Source organism: Macaca mulatta, chromosome 4 (genome assembly GCF_049350105.2).
Source record: "Macaca mulatta isolate MMU2019108-1 chromosome 4, T2T-MMU8v2.0, whole genome shotgun sequence".
Taxonomy (NCBI): Eukaryota; Metazoa; Chordata; class Mammalia; order Primates; family Cercopithecidae; genus Macaca; species Macaca mulatta.
The window spans coordinates 127,059,203-127,079,179 of record NC_133409.1 but is presented as its reverse complement, the minus strand read 5'-3'; positions in this window follow the sequence as shown (position 1 = coordinate 127,079,179).

The window sequence follows — 19,977 nt, the reverse complement described above, 5'->3', positions numbered from 1 at the left end:
TACCCTATGATGTTTGCACAATGATGAAATCACCTAAGGCTGCATTTCTCAGCATATATCCCAGTCATTAAGCAAAGATTGACTGTATTATTAGGTCTGTTTTATTCTACAGCATTTGAGATCGTGAGATACTGAAAATAAATATAATTTTTAGAAGTACAATAACGTTCAAATCCTGAATGTTCTGTACCTTCCATCTCACAAGCATTTTGCAAATCATCAAATGGTATAAATCAGATCACTGTTAAAGCAACCTGGAATTAATATGCTGCTCAGTTCTGGAAAAGGCATATTCCATAAATATAGATGAGAGCATACAGACTCTTTTCCCTCTCTTCTTACAATACACATTTTACTCAGTATTTCATTTACTTCAGGGGTTATATGCTACCTATCTTTATCTGCTGTGGAGTGGGGACACATTCCAAATGCCTTGGTATTATTAAAAGCCCTTCATGATGTGGCCCCATCTTTTATGACTTTTCCTTTTCAACTGTGCCCTCTAGCCTTATTTGATTTCTCTCAAATTCTTAAACATAGCATGCTTCACTGACCTTTAAGCCTTTGCACATACAGTGTTGATGTGGAGCTTCCTGACCAACTCCTAATTCTCCTTCAGGCCTCAATTTAAACATGACTTCCTCTGGGAAGCTTTCTATTATTCCCAAGGTACTGGGATGTGTTCTTGCACAGCATGCTGGGCTACAGGTCACAATGCCTACCTTGTTTCATTGTTAGTATTTGATCCGCAACACCTTGCCAGGGAGCCCCTGAGTATTGTCTGAGCAGCAACTGTGGCTATCTTGTCCCCTGTTTAGCACAGGGCTTCTCTAAAAGGAAGTGCTCAAGAACAACAACAGAAAGTGTTACATTAACAGACACCCACACACAAGCACACACACATACATACAAAGAAATACCTGTCTTTCTCCATATCTCAAGATCATGATGAAAAGCCAGGATTCATGAACAAATTCCAGTGCGAAGATTGAGAATGAAAGATGAATAAGAGGTATCCTTAGAACCCAGTTATGGCTGCGGTTGTTCCCTGAGTGTGAGGTTTGCTGCTAGAGTGACAGAAGGACTTTTGACTACTCAAGACCATACAAGTTTGGAAATGACTCCAAAGTAAACATGGTTAGATAACTACACATGCCATTCCCCCTTTATTATTACTATAGGAATACCAACTTTGTTCAAGTAGTAACATACCCAGCTTCAGAAATGAATCATGATTTTTCTAAAGCAACAATATCAATCCTCTTTCCCTTCCCCAGTGATTGGTATAGAAGTGGACATTTCAGGAAGTTTTAGCCAGTAATGTGAATTCTGTTTTGAAGTGTCTAAGAAAGATTTTACTTTCTGATGTAAATCAAAAGCAGAAACAGGAGAAGATTCTTCTGGGCCTCTTTCACCTCTTCCTGGCATGGAAGTAGTTGTGAGAGCATATGATACCCAAAGTTTAGGTAGACATTTTATAATTATGTGATGAATAACCTAAGGACAAATAAACATATGAAAGTATGGAGAAACACTGAGTCTGTTTTACTTCACAAGATGTTAAACCAACTCTGGGATATAATTTATCTAGATTATTAAATAACAAGTGTCTTTGTGGTTTAAGCTGTTGTTTGCAAACAAACATATCATAAGTGATGTTATCTTATTTTAAGCCAATCAAAATGCATCTGACAAATGGCCACCTAATTTAAAATTCCAACTATGTAGACATCTCAAACAAACTCGGGATCTCAAAAAATATACTACAGAAGTTCTCATGTGTCCATTGGGGATAACTTCCACTGCTCTTTCATTGGTATTGTAGCTATGACATTTGATTTCCAATTGTATGTAGGTCAGGTAGTTGCAGGGTGACTCTCAAGGGCGAGAAGAAAGTAAGAGTACATGAAAGAAAAGAGGAAGAGAGAGAGCAGACAAGAAGGAAGAACAACAGGACAACGTCAAACCCTAGATAGAAGTAAGAAGGAGCTAGCACAGAAAGCAAATGCCTGGAGTGAAATGAAAAAGAAAAAAACACTGAATAGCAGCACATAGAATCTTGGGGTTTCAGGGATATCGTTTATGAAAGGTCAAGTTAGAATAGGCAACATTCCACCTTGTGGCATCTTCTTAATATTATCAGCATATATAGCAAGCAATAATTATTTAAATTACCTGTCATATGGGTCTTGTCATTTATCTATAATTTAAGGAGAATTAAAACTGAACTGGTTTCTGGGGAGTGACATCAGCAAGATGGAGCTATAGCAGTCCTCAGGACCTACTTCCCTTCATGGAACCACTGACTCAAAAATGACAAATGGAAAAAATTTACTTTCTGAGAAATCAATAAGCCAGTTAAGAGGCTCCTGTATCTCAGATGAGTGCGAAACCAGCTGCAACAAACCAGCAGAAAATTTGTTGTACTCACTCATCATGGTCACTTCTTCTGGCATAGCACAGTGCAATCTAAAAGAAATTATCAGCTCCTGGCTACTTTCTTGGAAAGGAAAGAGAAAAATATACCATATGTCTAATATTCTGATGGGGGTGGGGTGTGGGCTGCTCCAAGGACTGGCTTCTGTCATGGCTAAATACAAGTGCTAATAGGGAAGGCCACAATGTTGGGGGCTGCGGAAAACAAGGGCAACAGTTTGGACTAGCATGCACTCATTTGCCATAATTCCTCCCCTCACTTCATAGAATGAGCAGAAGAAAACCCTTAACTCTCAGGGTTTTTTTCCTGGGGAGAGAAATAATCAAAGTAGTTATCCAATATTATGGCTTTGTGGGAGTGATCTATCAAAAAGAATGAGTTTTTACCACACTGATCTCAGAGTGCAGATAGAACCTAGCATATTCTAGATGCTTGGGGGCCATTGAGAACAAAAGAGAGGTAGGCAAGTTTCAGCAGCTCCAGAAGAACTGTGCTACCACAGATAGACACCAAAGGGAGGAAAGGATTACAGGCTCCTGAAAAAAGAAATGAGCAATTAATTCTAATTGAGAATTTACACACACTGGTACAGAGAAGATGAATTTGCAGAAAAAGAATAGAGGCCCCAGAATTTCTAGCTGGGTTTATTGGTGAAGGCATTTATATCAAGCTAGTCCGTAAGGACTGGGTGAGGTGGTTTTTGTTTGTTTGTTTTATATTTTTATTTTTAAATATGGGGATCTCGCTTTGTCACCCAGACTTGAGTGCAGTGATGCAATCATAGCTCACTGCAGCCTCTAACTCCAAGGGTCAAGTGATCTTTCCACCTCGGTCTCCTGAGTAGCTGAGACTAGAGGCACATGCCACTGTGCTTGATTAATTTTTTTTTTTTTTTTTTTTGTAGAAATGCAGTCTCACTTTGTTGTTCAGGCTGGACTTGAACTAATGACTTCAAGTGATCCTCCCCACTCAGCCTCCCAAAGCATTGGGATTACAGGCATGAGCCACCATGCCTGACCTGTTTTGTTTTGTTTTAAAAAACTCAGAAAAATTTCAAAATAGCAATTATAAAGATACTCAGTGAGCTTAGGAAACCAATGAATGGACAAAATATAGCTATAAATAAAGAGATACATGTAAAAGCAATCAAACAGAAAATTTGCGGTAGAAGAATACAGTAACCAAATTGAATATTACATTAGAGGAGTTTAATACTAGATTTGAACAAGCAGAAGAAAGAATCAGGGAACTTGAAGATGGATCATTTGTAATTATTCAGTCAGAGAAGCAACTAGAAGACTAAAAAAGAGTGAAGAAACTCTAAGGACATCATCAAGTAGACCAATAAAAGTGTTATCAGAGTTTTAGAAGGAAAAGACAGAAAAATAGGCATAAAGCATCACTGACAAAATAATGACCCAAAACCTCCCAATTATGAAAGACAAAATAGACATTCCAAATCCAGAGCACAATGGCCTGCAACTAAGATGAACCCAGAAAAGTCTACACTTCAGCACATTATAATCTAATTATCAAAAGGCAAGGACAAAGAAGGAATTTTGAAAGCAGAAAGAAAATAGTGACTCATCAGATACAGGAGGGCTCTCATGAAAATATCAGCAGATTTCTCAGTAGAAAACTTGCAAAACAGAAATAAGTGGGATTACATATTCAAAGTGCTGAAAAGAAGTCTGCCCACAAACAATACTTTATCCAGAAGAATTTTCTTCAAAATGAAGGAGAATAAATGATCTTCCAGATAAACAAAAACAGAGGGAATCCATCACCATTAAACCTGCCTAAAATGCTAAATGAAGTTGTTCAAGTTGAAACAAAAGAATACTGCACAGCAACACAAAAGCATATAAAAGTATAAAGCTCATTGGTCAAAGATAAATATAAAGGAAAAACAACAGAATATTGTAATAGTGGTGAATAACTTACTCGTCATCCTGGTACAGAAGTTAAAAAACAAGTATTAAAATAACTGTAACTATAAAATTATTAATGAATACATAATGTAAAAATATGTGATTTGTGATACTGATAATTTACCATGTGTGGAGAGGAGAAGTAAAAGTGCAGAGTTTTAAATAAGACTGAGGTTAGGTTTTCATCACCTTAAAATAGATTGTTATAATTATAATATGTTTGATTTAAACCCCATGGCAACTACAAAGAAAATACCTACAGGCAATAGACAAAAGAAAATGAGAAAGAAACGAAAGTGTGTCTCAGTCTATTTTATTTTGCTATAACTAAACATCTGAGACTAGATCATTTATAAAGAAAATAAATTTATTTCCTGCATTTCTGGAGGATGTGAAGTTCAAGTTTGAGTGACTGCCTCTGTTGAGGGGCCATCTTATTGCATCATAACATGGCAGAAGGCATCACATGACAAAAAAGCAACAGCAAGAGCCAAACTGGCTTTTATAATAGACCTAGTTTGTGACAACTTACATAGTCCTATGAGAACCCATTAAGCCACTAGCCCATTAATCCATCAATTCATGAATAGATTAATACATCCATGTGGGCAGAGCCCTCATGACTCAAACCCTTCTCAAAAAACCCATATCTTAATACTATTACATTAGTATTAAGTTTTAACATGAGTTTCAGAGTCTAGAAATATTCAAACCATAGCATTTCACCCATGACCTCCCATAATTCATGTCTTTATCATATACAAATACATTCATTCCATTCCCATCGCCCCAAAGTCTTAACCTATTCTAGCACCAACTCTAAAATACAACGTTAAGAGTCTCATCTGAGACTCAAGGCATGATCCATCCTTGGGCAGGTTCCCTTTCAGCTGTGAAATCAAAACAAGTAATATAATTCTAAAATACAATGGTGGTACAGGAATAAGACAGACATTCCATTGTCAAAAGGGAAAATAACCTAGAAGAAGGGGGTAATGGTCCCCAAGCAAGTCTTTAACACAGCAGGGCAGATATTAAATTGGAAAGCTGAGAAATACTCTTTTTTGCATCCATGTTAAGCATTCTCTGCACAATGCGGAGAGGACATTGAGCCACTCTACCTCTATGGCTTTGCTGTGCTTAGACCACACTTCAGCTTTCTCAGATTGGAACTGCTCATTGGTGCCTGCAGCTTTCCCAGGTGGACACTGCATACTGCCAGTGTTTCTATAATTCTAGGATCTCAAAGGCAGCTCTGGCTCTCACCCCGTATTTTTACTCAACATTGCTGTAGTGGGGCTCTCAGCCATGGCTCTGTCCCTGTGACAAGTCTCTGCCTGGGTCCCCACTCTTTTAGATACAGCCTCTGAAATCTAGGTGGAGGCCATAATGGCCTATAGCTCTTGCATTCTGTATCCCTGCAGAATTAGCACCAGGTGGACACTGCCAAGGCTTATGGCTTTTGCTTTCTGGAGCAGTGACATAAGCTACACTTGGAACCTTTTGAGTCAGTTGGAAGGACTGAGGAATGATGTGCTCACATGAAGGGAGCAGAGGAGTCCTAAGCAGCCCTGGGCAGCAAGCCAGTGGAGAATACCCTGGGCCTGTCCCCTGAAATTATTCTACCCTCCTTGGCCCCTGGGCTTTTCACGAGAGGGGGCAGTCTTAAAAATATGCAAAATACTTTTAGAGCATTCTCCTCATTGTCTTAATGAATAGCATATGGCTCCCTTCTATCAGTGCTAATCTCTTTAGCAAGCAGTTTTGCTGTTTCCATGGCTAAGCTGCGAACTTTTCAAAACATTTTGCTGTGATTCCCTTTTAATTATACATCTGTCTTTAAGTCATCCTTTTGCTCCTGAATTGACCAAAAGTAACCACACAGCCAAAAGTAGCCACACAGCATCATGAATGCTTTGCAGCTTAAAAATTTCTTCTATCAGATATCTTACTTTATTATTCTCCAGTTTGGCCTTCCATAAAGCCCTAGAGTATGGACACAGTTCCAGTAAGCATTTTGCTACTTTATTTAAGACCTTTATTCAAGGTTATGATACCTTGTTCCCCCTTTCTGTCTGAAACATCATGATGGCCTTCATTGTCTATATTTTTACCAGTATTTTGGCCATAATCACTTAAATAATTTCTAAAAAGATTTAGACTTTCCATAGTCTTCTCATCCTCCAAACCCTCACTAGAAGCACACTATTCACAGCAATATAAGATTTTTTTTGCCTGCTCCTCCAACCCCTTCTAACCTTTGTCCATTACTTATTACCAAAGCCACTTGCACATTTTTAGGTTTAGCATCAGCCCCACTTCTTGTTACCAAAATCTGTATTAGGGTTCTCCAGAGAGACAAAACCGATTGGACATATAGAAGGGGATTTGTTAGGGAAATTGGCTCACACAGTTATGGAGACTGAGAAGACCAAGGTCAAGGGGACGTATCTGGTGAGAATCTTCTCATTGTATCATAAGATGGCAGAAGGCATCACATTCTAGAAGAGCAAGAACAATAGCCAAACTGGCTTTTATAACAGACCCACTCTTGATAACTATCCTATTCCTGTGATAAGCCATTAATCTGTGAATCCATGAGTGAATTAATTTATTCATGAGGGCTCTGCCTCTATTGTCCCTTAAAGGTCCCACTTCTTAATACTGTTACATTGGGGATGAAGTTTCCATATGGGTTTCAGAGGAGACAAATGTTCAACCCATAGTGACGTCACTACAAAAAATTAATGAAACACAAAGGAGTATACTAAGAGAGCAAAATACAGACAAAAATGCTATAAGATATATAGAAAACAATAAAATGGCAATAGTAGGAGTTTATCTGTCAGTAGTTACTTTAGCCATAAAAGAACTAAATTTCTCAAACAAAAGACATAGAGTAGCTGACTGGATTTAAAAAATACTATATGCTGTCTACAAGAAGTGCAAGGAGCCCGCTCCAAATTTATAGACACACACAGGATAAAATTAAAAGGATGGAAGAAGGTATGCCATGTGAATGGTAACCAGATGAGAGCAGGGCTCATTATATTTATATCAGACAAATAAATTGTAAGTCAAAAACTGTCACAAGGAACAAAGAAGGACATTATGAAATATTAAAAGAGTCAATTCACCAGAAAGATATAACAATTTTAAACATATATGTATCCAATATTAGGGCTTTAAAATATATAAACAAACATTAATGGAACTGAAGGGAGAAAGACAGCAACACAACAACAGGAGGAGATTTTAATTCTCAGCTTTCTTTTTCTAGAGACAGAGTCTCACTCTGTCACTCAGGCTGAAGGGCAGTGGTAAAATCTCAGCCCACTGCAATCTCCACTTCCCAGGCTCAAGTGATTCTCCCACTTCAGCCTGCTGAGCAGCTGGGACTACAGACATGCAGCACCATACCTGGCTAATTTTTTAACTTTCTGTACAGATGAAGTCTCACATATTGCCCAGCTGGTCTCGAACTCTTGGGCTCAAGTGATCCTTCATCTGGGCCCCCCAAAGTTCTGGGATTATGGGCATGAACCACTGTGCCCAGGACCCAAATTTCAAAAATTGATAGAACATCCAGACAGAAGATCAATGAGAAGCGGATTGAACAATGTAGACCAAATGAGCCTAACAAGCATATGCGGAAAATTCCATCTAACAGCACCAGAATATGCATTCTTCTCAGGCACACACAGATATTATCCAGAATACATCATGTGCTGTGTCACAAAACATATTTTAACAAATTTAAAAATACTGAAATCATACCAAATATCTTTTCTGAACACAGTAGAATGAAACTATAAATCAATTAATTTACAAAAGGAAACCGGCAATTTCACCAACATGTGTACATTAAACAATAAATTCTTGAACAGTCCGAACAGTCCATGGGTCAAAGAAGAAATTATAAGGGACATTTGAAATGTTTCAAGATAAGTGAAAATGTTTCAAGATGAAATAAAAAACAAAACCAACATACCCAAATTTATGGAATGGAACAAAAGTGGTAATAAGAGTTAAGTTTATGTTGGTAAGTGACTACGTATAAAAGAATATTTTAAGTAAATAACGTAACTTTACACCTCAGAAGTGGAAGAAGGAGAAAACACTAAGCCTAATGTTAGCAAAGAAAGGAAATAATAAAAATTAGAAAAAATACAGAAAACAAAGTAGAAAATTACTATAATAATCAATGAAACTAACAGCCACTTTTTAAAGATCAATAAAATTTACAAACCTTTGGCTAGAATAACTAGGAAAAAAGAGAGAAGACTCATAAATAATATCATAAATAAAAAAGGAGCTATTACAACGAAAGATGCAGGGACGATAAAGATTTTGAGGCTATTCTGTACAATTATACAGTAACAAATTGGATAACCTAGAAGAAATGTATAAATTCTCAGAAATATACAAGACTGAATCATGAAGAAATACAGAATCTGAACAGATCTGTAACTAGTAAGGAGATTAAATCAATAATCAGAAACTTCCCAAAAAAGAAAATCCCAGGATCAGAAAACTTCACTGGAGAATTCTGCCAATATTTAATAATAATAAAAAAATGCCAATTCTTCTCAAACTTTTGCAAAAAATTGAAGAAGAGGAAGCATTTTCAAACTCATTTTATGAGTCCAACATTTTCCTGATACCAAAATGAGACAAAGATATTACAAGAAACACACACACTCTCACACAAGCTACAGGCCACTATCTCTGATGAATATAAATGCAAAAATTGTCAATAAAAAATAGCAAACTGAATTCAACAGTGCATTAAAAGGATCACACACTGTGACCAAGTTGAATTTATCTCTGGAATGATGAATGGTTTAACATATGAAAGTCAATCAATGTGATACACTATAGTAACAGAACAAAGGATAAGATCACATGATAATCTCTATAAATGCTGAACAATCCTTTGACAAAGTTTAATACCCTTTTGTAATAAAAATACTCAACAAACTTGAATAGAAGGCATGTACCTCAACACAATAATAAGGTCACGTATCAAAAGCTAGCAGATAACATCATGCTTAATGGTAAAAACTAAAACCTTTTCCTCCAAGATCAGGAACAAGGTAAGAATGTCCATTCTTGCCATTTCTCATCAACATGTTACTAGAAGTCTTTACTAGTACAATTATGCAAGAATAAGAAATAAAAAGCACTGAAATCAGAAAGGAAGAGGGAAAATTATCTCTATTTCCAGATATAATGATCTTATATGTAGAAAATTCTAAAAATCACACAAGGAAACTGTTAGAACTAGTAAGTTCATCAAAATTGCAGAATATAAAATCAAAATGCAAAAATCAGTTAGGTTTCTAAACAATAGCAGCTAACTCTCTGAAAAAGACATTAAGAAAACAATCCCACTTACAATACTATCAAAATGACTAAAGTGTTTAGTAATAAGCTTAACCAAGGAGGCTAATGACTTATACACTGAAAACCATAAAAGCATTACCAAAAAAAATTTTTAGAAGACACAAATAAATAGAAAGGTAATTCTGTTTTCATGGGTTAGAAAACTTGATATTGTTAAAATGTGCACACTGTTGAAAGCAATTTATAGATCCTATACAATCTTATCAAAATTATAATGTCATTTTTTTGCAGAAATAGAAAAACATTCTAAGAACCCTGGATACTTACAGAATCTGGAGAAAGAAGAGCAAAGTAGAGGGTCTCATACTTCCTGACTTCAAAATATATTCCAAAGCCATTGTAATAGAAACAGTTTAGCACTGGCATAAAGACAGATATATGAACTAACACACTAGCATAGAGAGCCCAGAAATAAGCCCACATATACATGGTAAAATAATATACAAAGTGCAAAGACTATGGACAGGGTAGTCTCTTCAACAGTTGTGTTGGGAAAACTAGATAGCCATATTCGAAAGAATGAAATTAGATCCTACTCAAAAAATCAAGTCAAAATGGATTAAAAAATACAAGATCTTGGCCAGACGGGGTGGCTCACACCTGTAATCCCAGCACTTTGGGAGGCCGAGGCAGGCAGATCCTGGGGTCAGGAGATCGAGACCATCCTTGTTAACATGGTGAAACCCCGTCTCTACTAAAAATTCGAAAAATTAGCCAGGCGTGGTGGCGGGCGCCTGTAGTCCCAGCTACTCGAGAGGAGAATGGAGTGAACCTGGGAGGCAGAACTTGCAGTGAGCCGATACCACGCCACTGCACTCCAACCTGGGCGACAGAGCCCAGGAGAAAAACAGGAGAAAAGTTTTATACCATTGGTTTTGGCAATAATTTCTTGTCTATGACACCGAAGAACAGGCAATAAAGGCAAAAAAAAAAAATAAATAAAAATAGATAAGTGGAAGTACATGAAATTAAAAACTGATGTACAGAAAATAAATAATAAAAAAAATACAGAGTGCAAAAGCAAACCATGAAATGGGAGAGAATATTTGCAAACCATATATCTGATAATGGGTTAGTATAGAGAATATATAAGGAACACTTATAACTCAATAGCAAAATAACTAACCCAATTAAAAATGGGCAACGGACCTGATGGATATCTCTCCAAAGATGTAAAAACAGCCAACAGATATATGAAAAGTGCTTAACATCATTAGTAATCAGGAAATGCAAATCAAACCACATGAGCTATCACCTTATACCTGGTAGGATGACCGTTATGAAAAAAAGAAAGAGAGTTAAAAAAAAAGTGTTGAAAGGGATGTGGAGAAACTGGAACCTTTGTACAACCACTGTGAAAAAAATGTTTGGAAGTTCCTCAAAAAATTAAAAATAAAACTATATGATCCAGTAATCCCACTTCTAGATATTTTTCCAAAATATGTGAAAACAGGAACTCAAGGAGATATTTGCACTCTCATGTTTATTGCAGCCTCATTTACAATAGTCAAGAGGTGAAAACAAATGAAATCTATAATGACAGATGAGTCAATAAAATGTGGCATGTATGTATTATGGAATATTATTCAGCATTACAGAAGAAGAAAATCTTATAATATGCTACAACATAGACAAACCTTGAAGACCTTATACTAAATAAAATAAACCAGTCACAGAATGACAAATACTGCATGAATATATTTCTATGAAGTATCTAAAGTAGTCAGTCATAGAAGCAGGAAGCAGAATCGCAGCTGCCAAGGCCTGGGAGTAAGGGTAAGAGGAAAGTTGCATTTCAGTGGGTATAGAGTTTAAAGCATGCAAAATGAAAAAGTTCTAAAGATCTGATGTACAACAATATGCGTATAATGAACAATATTGTACTGTTCATTTAAAAATGTGTTAGGTTCTTGTTATGTGATATTTATCACATTTTTTTGAAACCAAGTTGCTAAAGAATTTGCCAAATGGAATTATAGTGACACGAGTTCAAATAAAATTAAAAAACAAGAAACAGCACAGTTTACTTAACTTGTTAATATATCCATATTATCATTTTAGGGAATTTTTACTAAAGCAGAGTATATAAACTATTTTTTTGTTCTAATGATCCATTTATTTTAGTTTGTTTCCCATTTTTATGTAGCTAGACTGCCAGTTAATCTTCTAAAATTATTGGCACCAAATTTCCCAATTTTTCTAGCTTTTTTATTTGTAACTGGGATCCTTGCAGCTGTATCTATGGGATGCCAAACAATTAGACTGATCAATTCTGTGACAACAAGCCATCTGATTACTTTAGTGAATAGGCCCTTACTTACCTTTCATAATTTGATTCTATTCTCCTTTGTGCCTTCTCTTTAAATAAATTAAATATACAGCATCGCTTTTAAAACATCCTGAAGTAATTTTTAACACTACAAAAGGGAAGAAATTTCCTTTGTTTGGTGTGCTTTGACCCTAATTAGCATTTAGGAACAAACAGCAGTTGCAAAATTATTTTCAATTGGTAGAGGGAAGAAAAGGGTTTTTTTATTACTACGTATTTGTGATTAGTTTTGTTACTCATGTTACTCTTGTGTCTAAATTCAACTTTAGATTTATTCTCTGTTGATATTTTTTATCACTTGAGAATATTTTAGTTTTTCAACCTCTATATGGTGGGCAATCACTCCAAATTTAGGTTAAACTGTAGGTTGATTTAAAAATCTAGGTTTGATGCAGAAAAATTCTGGCAACTTACCTGGGGGGGAAAAAAAATGTAGTTACATTTCAGTACTTCTTTTACCTAATCAGCTGTTTTAAAATAATTTTATTCATTATCAATTTGGAGGAAATTATTTATATGCAGGGAAAGTATTTATATGCAGTGCTGTTAATGGCAGCAATCTACATGCCAAATTTCTACTTGATAAGCAATGATATAGTTGAACAAATATGTATTTCTACATGGGTGAATTTCCCCAAATTCACACTTCAAAGACAGTTGCTGACATTTTTTCAATGAGAGATTGTATTAGATAGTGAGGTATCTTAGTGTTATCTTGTAAGTATTCTTTAGTCTTAATTTAAATTTAAATGAAATTCAAACTGTTGTATTTTCTTAAATAAATTTTGTTTTATAACCATTAGAAATTAAATAGGACTATCATATGGTCTAGCAATCACACTTCTGGGTATATATCCAGAGAACATCAGTTCAGTTCACAATAGCCAAGATATAGAATAAATCTAAGTGCCCATCAATGGATAAATATAGAAAACATGGACTGAGTGCGGTGGCTCAAGCCTGTAATCTCAGCACTTTGGGAGGCTGAGGCGGGTGGATCACAAGGTCAGGAGATCGAGACTATCCTGGCTTACAGGGTGAAACCCCATCTCTGCTAAAAAAATACAAAAAAAAAAAAAAAATTAGCCAGGCCTGTGGTAGTGGGCGCCTGTAGTCCCAGCTACTCAGCAGGCTGAGGCAGGAGAATGGCATAAACCCAGGAAGTAGAGCTTGCAGTGAGCCGAGGTTGCGCCACTGCACTCCAGCCTGGAAGACAACTCTGTCAAAAAAAAAAAAAAAAAAGAAAAGAAAGAAAGAAAATGTGGTATATATACACAATGGAATACTATTCAGCCTTTTAAAAGAAGGAAACCCTGTCATTTGCAACAACATGGATGAACCTGGAAAACATGTTAAGAGGAACAAGCCAGGTACAGAAAGACAAATACTTAATGATCTCACTTATTTGTGAAATCTAAAAAAATTGAATTCATAGAAATACAGAGTAGAATGGTGATTAACAGGTGCTGGGGGTTGGGGTGAGATGTGGTTGGGGAGATGGTGGTCAAAGAATAAAAAATTTCAATTAGAGAGGAAGAATACATTCAACAGATCTATTGTACGTGTTGAATATAGTTAGTAACAATATTTTGTATCCTCAAATTGCTAAAAGAGTAGATTTTGTTTTTGACACAAAAACTGATAATTATGTGAGGTAATACATTTTTTAATTAGCTTCCTTTAGCCATTCCACAATGTATAGATATTTTAAAACATCATGTTGTACATGATAACTACATACAATTTTTATTTGTCAACTTAAAAAATATTACAGATTTAATGTAGATAAATGAAAGAAAATTAGGAATTAAGGTACAAAAATTATTTATAGTGTTTACTATTGGTCTATATTTACATAAGTATTTCTTTCTCTCCGTAAGTGCATTATGCAAATATCCAACTAGAAACATGACTTTACAATGGTGTATCTGATCTTTTATGTCCCTAGTTATTATTTTAGCCCTGTATTTTTTTTAATAAAACACACTCTGCTCTTTCTTGTCCCCATCCTTCTATAAGTTAAATTAGTGACTCTACTCCAGAGTAATGGTGTTGCTTTCTCAGACCATATGGTGAGACAAAGGCATATGAGTTGTCATAAGCATGGTCTGTGTAGGCAAAGCATCGTATTCCACAAATTCTTCTTGAGAGATTCTAATATAATATGTGCCAGACCTGCACAAGGCATAGAGAATAAAAATGTGCACCCCACACAGTCACTCCCCATTCATTCATTCAACAATAGTCAAGTACCTGGAAATGCTAGTGCAGTGTATTGTAATTCCATATACATAAACTAATATTTTTAAGATATATGAAGGTCATGTTATAATTAATAAAGTCTTAATGTATTTTTTAAATTACTGTAATCAAATTGAAATTGTAATTAAATATTTTCTTAATTAACAGAAACTAAAAGTATAATTTCTGTCAACTCCTTTTAAGTATAAATGTAATTAAATGCCTTGGACATTCTTCACATAATATAAGGATCTTTATACTTACAACATTTGGGAAGCCTTACTTGGGCTTATCATTGACAAAACATTTTCAAAATGTTTTCATTTGGTCCTCACCACAATACTGTTAGAAAGACAGCCTAAGCTGTTTTGTGCTTCCTCCCTAGTTGGGCATCCCTGTGCAATGAGAGGGACAAACAAGGTGGTTTTAAGGTCAGAAACATCCAATTGCAGCATCATTGGGAGATTTGCAAGAGCAGCTTTTATAAAACGTCAGCAACTCATGTATCTTTAAAGGATGTGTTGAATCTTGTGCTTTGACATTCTTCTTAGTTTCCTTCTTTCCTATTCTCCTCCCACTTTCTCTTTGTCCCTCTGTGGCTTCATTAATCCCATTATTACAATACAAAGCAAATAATAGTGCTCTGAAGTGCTTCCTATTCATTCAGGATGAAGTCTGAAAAACGAAACCGCAATTTTTTTTCTTTTTTTTCTTTTTTTTTTTTTTTTTGAGATGAAGTCTCACTCTGTCACCCAGGCTGGAGTGCAATGGTGCCATGTCAGCTCACTGCAACCTCCGACTCCCGAGTTCAAGTGATTCTCCTGACTCAGCCTCCCAAATAGCTGGGATTACAAGCATGCACCACCACACTTGGCTAATTTTTGTATTTTTAGTAGAGATAAAATAAAAATAAAAATAAAAATAAAATAAAATAAAATAAAATAAAATAAAATAAAATAAAATAAAATAAAAAAGAGATAGTTTCACCATGTTGGCCAGGCTGGTCTCGAGCTCCTGACCTCGGGTGATCTGCTCACCTCAGCCTCCCAAAGTGCTGGGATTACAGGTGTGAACCACTGCGCCCAGCCAAAAACTGCAATTTTATCTTAGGGCACAGGTAAGCATAAAAACATCCAGAATGATGTATTTATGTTTAAGCTCTGCTTGTAGAGTGATACCAAATTCCAGGTGATTCTTTACATTATCAAGGAATTCATGAAAACAGGATATGAAGATTACTGAAGGATTCTTTTCATTAACAAAGTAACTTTTCTTATTTCAAATTTAATGCATCTATTTATAAAAGTTATGGAATTTAAATTTTAAAATATGAATGAAGAAAAACAAGAAAAAATCAGCATAACATAATAATAGTTATAATTGATAATGTACTATTCTGTTACTTGATTTGTTAACCCTTGCAGTAGTCTATGATTTGTTTTTTAATCCATGTGTTACAGTTAGGGCTTAGAAAGGTTTAAGCACCTAGCCAAAGTTACACATTAAGTGGTTGATATCCACGTACTGAAAAATATTTATTGATTGAGAATTAGTCATGGAAATATCAATGGGTTATTTTGATTACTTTTTACATTACCCCCAAGGGGTCAGGATTAGTTTTAGATTATTTAAGTAGGTTGGCTGAGTTCACAAAAGCTATTACTATGGGGACGTTAATTGAAATCCAACTCTATCCTATTCTGTTTCTTTTCCCTATCCCTCAAATATGTGTGTATGTGTTTGTGTGTGTGTGTTTGCACACATAAAAACCTATTCTAATTTTATGCAACATGGAAAGCATTAATGTTTAACATGTATGTTTGAACAGGGAATTTTGTGCTGCCTTAAAGATTATTCCTGTATATTACATACAATTAAATATTTGACTATTGCCTGTCTTAGTATGTTAATCTAATTGTTTCCTATTCCCATGAAAACTGTGTCAGTCTGAGAACAGATACTGTATCCTATGCATCACTAGTCTCCCCATGGTGCATAATACTTGATATAAATTAGATACTGTTGGTTATACTTGGCAGGGGGAAAGGGGACACTAAACAGGAAGAGTCAATTTCTATTGTGAACAAAGAAAAAAGCAAAAGGAGAGATAAATGGAATTAAATTAAAAATGAAATTGAGAGTGTAGATAAATCTATGTAATGAAGATGCCAGTAACACAGGGAGAGAAATAAGATGGGGTGTAACAGTGATTATTTTCCCTAATAAGTAGTATTGTGGCAGTTGGAAAACAGATTATCAAAGCACTGGTTATAGTCTGAAGGATGAGGTGGTAGGTTACTTGGTTGGGCCTCAGGCATTGCAGTACAAACAGACAGTGAGGGAGGAGTCAATTAAGACTTACACAAAAGCAGAAGTCATGGTTGAGGTAGTGAGAGGATTTCCAGGACAGTGATGAATAACAGAACCTCAGCAGAAGGAGCATGTGGACCCACAGCATCATATGAATAATGATAGGACCAAGGGAAAAGAAGTCAAGCAGAATGGGGATAGAAAAAAGTTTTGAAATTTATGTATAAGAGTTCAACGAAGAAAGTTATTAATGAAACTTACACAACAAATAATTTCTACAAAGAAGTTGAAAAGGAAGCAAGAGAGTTTAGAGTATAGGAAGAAAAAAATTAAAATATTTAATTTTAATATGTAACGTAGGATTTGAATACCTTGAAACTGAAATTCAGTTTTTGATGCTGCTTCATAGCATCTTGGGCCTGACATGTATATCAAAATGTAAGAATGTCTGTATCTTACAGTCTGTGATTCTTGAGAAGTCAATGCCATATTATTCACTACATTCATTCCTTCTTATTAAAACCACAATAATTTCCTCAATAATAATGTCAGTAGACATTATAAATAAACAAAAATATCCAATAAAATGGCCCTGAAGCTATCACACCAATAGCCCCTGAGATCTTATCACATTCCATTTATCTGCTGAAGTCTTATTCCATTTCTGTATTAAGTACCAAGAAATTTCTTAGGCAATTAGTAAGTTCACTTGTATTCTTAAAACTTCATAGAATGAAAAATTAAAATTTTAAATCTCTTTTTCTAAAACAATTTTTTACAATGACTTTTCAAGGTTTTTTAAATCATATTTATGGACAAAATAACTTATTTTAATGAAAGTAAACATGTAGAAATGACTTAACCAAAACTAGCTGTTCACAACTTTTCAGCACTTTTTTTGGGCGAGTTCAGGAACAAACTTCATATTCATTTTATTAATCCACTAAGTAGGGTCGTTTCACTTGCTTCGTTACTGTGCATGTGGATGAGGCTGATTTTCATGGTGGGGTACTAAAAGGAGAGATTTTTGCAAATTAAACCACAAAGCTATCACCTCACACTTTTTAGGATAACAAACATTAGCAAAACCAAAGATGACAAATGTTAGCAAGGATGTGCAGAAATTGGAACCGCTGTATGCGTTGATAGAATTATAAAATGATGCAGCCACTATACACATCTTTGTTTTTGAGACTGTGTCTTGCTATGTTGTCCAAGCTGGCCTCCAACTCCAGGACTCAAGTGATCCTCTCACCTCAGCCTCCTGAAGAGCTGGAATTATAGGCATGAGTCACTGTGCCGGCTTGGAATATTTTTATTTTCCTCAGAAAATCAAAAATAGAATTACCATATGATCCAGCAATTCCATTTTTGGGTATATATCCAAAAGAATTAAATTAAAATCTTGAAGAGATATATGCACTCTCACATTCATAGCAGTACTATTCACAAAACAACCTAAATGTCCATCCATGGATGAATGGGTAAAGAAAATGTGGTCTACACCTACAATGGAATATTATTCAGCCTTAAAAAAGAAGGGTATCTTTCTGAATACAACATCGTAGATGAACCTGCAGGATGTTATGCTAGGTGGAATAAGCCAAGTATAGAAGGACAATTAGTGTATGATTCTACTTATATTAGGTATTTGAAATAGTCAAACTCATGGAAACAGAGACTAGAATGGTGGTTGCCAGGGGCTGGGAGGAGGCAGAAATGAGGAACTGCTGTCCAATGAGTACATAGTTTCAATTATGCAAAAATGAATAGGTTCTAGAGATCTCCTGTACAACATTGTGCCTACAGTTAGTGATGCAGTATTATGCACTTAAACATTTATCAAGAGAGTAGATGCCATGTTGAGTGCTCTTTTCATAATGAAAGTACAGTAAAATGAAATGAAATATAATACAGCAGGTATTACATACATAGCTTCACAGGCAAAAACTACTTGGGAAAAAAAAAATAGAAGGTCCCCAGAGTTATGTGAGGGAACTAGGGTATGGGACAGGGTCAAAATGACAGTACCTGGAGCTCTCTGACTGGTCAGGCACCAACCAGCAATACTTTCCTGCCTTAATTATAGTTTACTGCTGAGATAATTGAGAATGAGAGCTCATATTTACTAACCAGGATATGAATAGACTGAGAACTTTAAATAACTTTCCTTTAATTCCATAAAAATCTCCACTCTATTTTAAAGTATTTAGTACAGATTTTAGATGTAATAAACTGCCAAGATTTGAACAACAACTATAAACATAATAAATGGTTGACTTTATGGGTGGTTTTACACTAATGCCTCTAATAATAATAACAATAGCATAACAAAAATGAGTTTAAGATGACAGGATTCTTAGGACTTCATTACTCAGAGCATAATCCCTAGAAAGCAGCAGTCAGCATCTAACCCAGAAACTCCCAAGAGTTGTTTAACATTTAAAATGTATAATCTAAATTAAAGAAAACATGAGTAAATGGTATTGTTTCTCCTGAATTGAAGTAATATGGGATGTGTTGAAAGAATACATCAAAACATTTTTCACTGTCACCTAGCCTGATGACTGACATAGATTAATTACTACATAAATTTCCACTTCCATTTAATATCGATAAACAGATTTAAGGGACTTAAACCACAGTACACAGTTTTGTATTTTGCACAAAATGGATAATCACATTTTAAAACATGTGTAAGGCGCATTTGCAAACTTGAAACGTTGTCTTCAGTAAATATATGCTGAACGACTGAATTAATGAATAAAAATTCAGGCAAAACTTCAGGTGTGGCTCAGTCATCTGAATGTTATTATCCAATGAAACAGTGCAAAGATTTTTTTTCTGGTTTGTTTCTAGCCAATAAGACCAAGGTTCAGTCACTTCACTACTGTGTAGAATCATTTGTTGCGGGCTGCGAAGCAGTAAGAAGTATCACGTCTAATCTTTTCCATAATCAGCCAAGTTAGTTGGTACTTCCCGTAACTCTGGTACCCATAGGCCCTTGCTATTTCTAGACTTGAATGTCATTCAGAAATATGGTTTAGGCAAGGACTAGGAAAGATACACTGTTTTTCTAAAACACATGATCCAATCAATATTCTACTTACGATAGTCAACTATATACACTTCAGTAATGAGGTAAAAGAATGAAATTTATACATAACTTCGCTTATATTTATAATAATAGACATACAGGTATTCTATTAAAGGAACTTTTTAATGTTTGACCAGCAAAAATTTCAATATCCCTTTTTATTAAGTTTAAGTTATTGTAATGAAATTAAACTTGTGAAGAGAGACTAATACTCCTTTAAGAGAAG